Source organism: Melospiza melodia, chromosome 11 (assembly GCF_035770615.1).
Source record: "Melospiza melodia melodia isolate bMelMel2 chromosome 11, bMelMel2.pri, whole genome shotgun sequence".
In the NCBI taxonomy this organism is placed as follows: Eukaryota; Metazoa; Chordata; class Aves; order Passeriformes; family Passerellidae; genus Melospiza; species Melospiza melodia.
Genome location: NC_086204.1, coordinates 9,852,914 through 9,858,913, shown reverse-complemented (window position 1 = coordinate 9,858,913; position 6,000 = coordinate 9,852,914).

Below are 6,000 nucleotides of genomic sequence, written 5' to 3'. Positions count from 1 at the left end.
AATTCTATTAACTTCAGTGGGACTATATATATTTCTAAAGTGAACCACCTGTGTGTTTGAGAAGACAAAGCCATTAAGCTTCTCTGCATGCAGAATTTGATCCTGTGACTAAGTCTTTGTGTATCATGCTGTAAATTTACCCTGAAGCTTGCCATAAAGCCAGTGCTTTTAAAGAGTATATTTGAAGAGCTCCAAGAGTAGAGTCTCAAGGCAGTTATAATGGTGTGTATTTGATTTACAGCATGCCATTGAATTAGAAGGGTATTTGAAAGAGGATTTATGTTAAAATAATGTAGACAGTGATTTAGAGCATGGATTGTGGCCATAACTATGGGCAAAACAGAAGAGTTTATTGCAGCAAACAGCTCATTGCCTTCTGCGGGAAAAACACTGAAGTAGAAAATTTGGAGATTGTCATCTTGGCTGAGTATATCTGTTAACTAAAAATACTGGTCAACACATGGCTTTTCAAAGTACAGAGGACTTTCAACAACATTTTGTGTAACCAGCACTGGATAGAATTATCAATGAGCTGGAACAGTGATTTGGAAAGGAGAACCATGGAATCAATAAACCAGCTGGGACAGCGAATCCAAGAAATATACATTTCTTGGAAAATGACAAAGCATTTTGGCAATAAGTGCTACAAAAGAAAGTCGATCTGAGAATTTTGCCAAATTCCTCAACAATACTGAGATGGGTCCTGAACAGACACATGCCTTGACCTGATTAGTAAACATTTGGGTTTTATACAAAAATCTAGAAATTAAATCTTAAAATAATAATTTCAAATCTTTTTTATAACTCTCTAGATTGTTCTCAGTAGTGTTTTCCTAATTTCTTATTGGAAGCTTAAAATGCAAGGCTAAAATATCAGCTGGTATAAATTACCTGACTTTTGTGAAGATGGGTTGGTATGAATGACATGGGGCTTGATCTGTCTCCTTCAACACGTCTGTTCCCTGCCTTTAATTACAGTATGTTGTTTTGGATTCAAGTGGACTTTAAGATACATGAGGCTGCTCTGAGAAATGACAGCTTATTTTCAACATAATGCTGAACTTTCCACAAATTTTTAAGGTGAAAACAAAGAGAACCCCCTTGGCCTGGACTTGCACTGGCAGATAGGCCAAGACCACAGTGCCTCATTTGGTGAGAGCCAGCCCAGAGTGCTTCCTGTGGCTGTGCCAGAAGGTGTGATGGGTGGAAACACTGAGACTGCACCACTTCATGGCTTGGATTGCCCTCTGTAATTCTGATACAAACAGCTGATTAGGGGATTGCCAGGCTTATCAGTTGAACTATCAGGTTCTGGTTTTGGTGGTTTTCTTAATGCTAAAACTTGGAAAACAAACCAGTGATGATCCTCTACCCTTCTATCCTCAGTTCCTTGCTGAGAGAATCCAGTTAGGCCGCTTCACCCATGGAAAAGATCATATTCATTCTTAGAGCCTCAAGTCCCATGGGTAAAACCTTCCTGGATTCACTGGGAGACGCAGCACTGCTTTCTGTACCAGTAGCCTCATGGGTGAAGTTACTCCCCAGGACTGTAAGGATCCAGCAGATAAAAACTGATACAGGACAAATGCCAAGGACAGAAAGGTCTGTGCAGTGAAATGATGCATGAAATATTAAGAGGGCGGTGTTTGGCAGCTTCATTAGGAGGCCAGGGGAAGCATTCTGCGCACCAAGAAAGGATGAAGGCAACTGTGTCTTGGAAACTTGACAAAGAGATCTTTGTGTTCTCCTCTCTTGTTTGGTTTAACATCGTCACACTCCTCTCTCTTTCCCGGAAAATGCTCGCAGCCACAGCAGAGGACCCTGTGTTTCTGTTTGGGTGGATGTGCAGGTCTCCCTCCATCCCCTACCCCTGACACACTGAATCAGTCTCCTGCTGGATCCACATGGATTCACACAAACTATGGGAGTGGACAGAGGGAGCTCTCCTGCTCTTGTTTCAGGCAGGCTGTATATTCAGCCAAACATTTCAAGATCAATTATTCTCAAATTTGAGTTTATATACAAGCTAGTGAATGAAAGGTTTTGAAAACTTGAATGATTTTTTTTTTTTTAATGGGAAAACACAACTTTATCCCAGTGCTCAAGGGATGATGTGTGCCTCAGTCCAGCATGGAGAGAGTTGATGGCAAGAGCACAGATGATGAAGCTCATAAATAAGTGGCAGCAGAGCTGCTCATAAATAGCAAAAGTAGTGCTGGACATTGAAGAAAATTAACTCCCTGCAAAAAGAAGAGACTTGAAAACATAATGTGGAAGAACAAAGAAGTCCAAAGAAAATTATTTTGATGATAATTTGGGTAAACAGAATAGATGAGGTTGAACTGGACATAATAAGATCACAATTCCTTTTTTGGACATGAAAATTTGAAAATTTCAAAACCATTTAGTAATATAAACTTCTTACCCCAAAAGTGCTTGCAGAGAATATTAAGAAAATGTTCTTTGAAACGTAGAATTCTAATCAACATTCTCAATGTACTTTATTAACATTATAGGCAGAAAAAACTTTACCAATTGTAACTATTTCATAGACACAGATGAATAGGCAGTAAAATCTAGAGAGCTAAGGACAGAAAAAAAAATTTTAAGGCAAAATAATCATAATGCATTGAAGATATTTTTGTACTTCTGTTGAAGCAGAAGTAGGAAACAGCATTGCTGCTGCTTGTCACAGAAAAGCATCCTGCTTCATATGGAAACAAGAAAGTGCAACTTCTTTTGTCAGAGGCCTTTAAGAAATTCCCTACCACTAGTACTCATCCTTCAGGCCCCTTTGTCTCTTTGCAGGCACCTGTTAGCTGCTTGATGGTTCTGCAGAGGCAAATCCCTGTGTTAGAAGGAGAAGACAGCAAAGGAAGCAAGGCAGCACAGTGACCTTGCACGTCACAGCTCACCCAGTGCTTGTCCCAGTTGTTTAGGATCCTATTTGCCTTGCAATCCAGCTGCAGGACAGATGTTTTCAATACAGCCTCTTCTAAAGCTCTGAGAAGATTGCATATTTCATTTTAAGCTATCAAGAAGAGTATTCTCTGTTGGCACACATTTTCATGGTCTGGTTCTAGAAATGCTTTCTTTTGGATGCATAACTGTGAACAGTCACCAGGAAACAGGGATCCCTCACTTGTCCCTAGTTAATGCACCTGGGCTTGGTGCTTGGTTTTACAGTGCAGGATGAGTTCAGCAAAAGAGTGGCCACAGAAGCAGAACTGCCATACTTCAGTAGTCATTTTGAGTGCTGCAGATCTCCTGTGTAGCTGCATACAGCAGATGGACTGGAGGGATGCTGTTTGTTGCTTGCATTAAAGGTGGTTTGTGCTGATTCTTCTGTTGCAGGGAGTGAAAGCCTGCAAGTGTTTGGTTTGAAAAGTGCAGTGAGCTTGCTCTCTTTGTTTCTGAATTAGTCCAAAACAAAATAGGTAAGACAAATATCTTTACTGGCAGTGGATGACTGCTCATCTGCCATATGTGTGATGAAAGAAGATTTATGTCATGGGTAATGCCCAGATTTGTTGAAAATATTGGTTGACTTCCTCAGCAGGCCAGAAATCATCTTGCAATAAAACACAGTATGTTATTACTTCTCTGAGTTACTGCTGTTACAAGTTGATGACTGCATGATGAGAAATTTAAATTTTTCAGTGATAACATTTAACAGAGGCAGTCTCAGGAAAACAGCAGAGGCTGGGTAAGTTCATGGGCACTGCAGTTAGACTATTTCAAGAATCCCCTACTGTATCCATCACAAAAACAACCTCTATAATGTGAGAAGATTGATAACACACTCCATACTGTAGGTGATTTTCATTCAGTCTGTAGAATCCAAAAGTGAAAATAAGTTGCATCACATCAGAATCACAGCATATCGTGTCTCCAGGCTAAACTACAAGTCTTTTAAGGAGGTCCTTCAGTTCAAAGCAAGTTTTATTTACTTTGCTAATGCCTAGAAATACCCCATAGTTTTACTGTGGAAAGGAGTTCTTTCTTATCTCTTTTTTTTAAATTTTTTTTTTTTTTTTAATTTAAGTGTACTGAATGCTTGATTATACCTAATTGTCATCCCAAGCTTATACACTGAAGAAAGAAACTCCTTTTGCAAGATTCTGACTGTATTTTGTAACACATGAAAGGAACTCTCATATGGATTACATCTCCTGAGTCTGCTGGTGCCTAACATATGTTCTGTGAAAAAGAAAAATGACATATTGTTCTGTAAAACTATTCCCCGTGTCTCTCCACTTGCCAAGTTTACTACACATTATGTGAAGGCAAAAAAATGTCCAGAATATTTCAGAAAAAGTGGAGCAAACAATTGCAGTTGATTGTGACAGCAATGAATATACTTGTAAGTGTAATTGCTGGTATCAGGAATATTCTTTAAGATCTTTGAAATGCTTTCACTTGACATATTTCAGATTGCCTGGTTTGGACCCTTAGAACAGGCCCAGCCCTGTTTATAGCTATAAATTGAGTGTTATTAAGGAATACTAGGTGTGATGAGCAAACCATCAATTATAGATAACAGCTTTCACAGTGCTTTTTGAAATGCAGACCACTGATGCTTTGCCATAGAAACCTGTATACAAAATACCACATTTAACAGTTGGCATTAAAGAAACTTAGGAGATAGAACCGAAAGAACATGTCCTTGGACTCATTTATAGAGTGCAATTACATTTTAATGTGTAAAAGTTCCTTGAATGAGGAATTTTAGCTTTGTTTTCTCTGGAGATTGTAAGAGAAATAAAAAAAATGGATCCTTGAAAATGAGGATTTCAAAACTATTGTATTTCAATATAGTCCATCAGATCTCATGTGCTACTTCTGATGCTGTTGGAATAGAAACAGGCAGAGATTAACTACTTCAAGAAGTGGAGGTGATAAGGATGTAGGGATCCTCTCCTTCTTTGGGGTTAACACCAAATTCAGGACTTAATGTGATGCCCTCTTGCTTGGTGTCTTGAGGTCTTAGTTTCTGTCCCATCGTGCCCATCCCCATTGCCTGGCTGACTGCAGTTCACCACAGCTCTGAGCTGCATTTCCCACTCATGCTGTAGTGTGTGTGCATGATGAGGTTTCTCTTTGGTATCACATGTGCTTGCAGGGATACTTGGAGTCTAAACATGTTGTGGGCATGAAGATTAATTTTTGTTTAGTCCTGTTTGGAGTGCTTCTTTATCCTAGGCACTGGAATTCATAGAGAATTTCAAATGCCCTGTCCACTGGAACAGTGACAGGATCATGCACAACCAATCCAGGAGATTTTTGAAGTGCACTGAGGACATTTTGTTGTAGCAGGTGATGACTGAACTGATTGCTGGACCCATTACACACAAGGAAGGAAGAACTGGTTGAAAAGGTGAAGGTCAAGGGTTGCCTTGGCTGCAGTGACCATGAGACTTGACAAATCCTCACGTGAGACAGACTAGGAGGAATAAGGGGCCCAGAAGAGTGAGTGAGTCTTCAAGGACAACCTCCTTAGGGCATGAGAGCAGTCTATTGCAATACATGGAAAGTAAATCAAGAGTAACAGAGGAGAAGCATGGGTGGAGAGGGGACTCCTGGCCCAGCCCAGATACACACAGGGAGCACTGAAGGAGGAAGCAGAGGTGGCAGCCCAGAAGGTATTCAAAGACACTTGTGGAGCATGCAGAGAAAGAACTGCAAAATCCAAAGCTCAAGGTGAGTTGAAATTAGCAAATGATGTAAAGGGTATAAAAGGGCTTCTTGTGCTTATATGCCTGAAAAGAGTGGCCTGTGTCAGCCTGGCTCCAGTGACCACACAGCAAGTCTGTTGTGATGAGGCAGGTTCAAGGTCAAGGCAGGAAATCAAGCCAGCAGGTCAGGATCAGGGAGGCAGGAGACTGGGCACTGACACAGCTGCAGCACAGCTGCAGTGTCACTCAGGCAGAGGCCAAGTGCAAGAGCCTCAGCTTGAAAGCAGCTCCCAAGGGATGGAGAGGCAGGCAGGCCTTTGCTGAG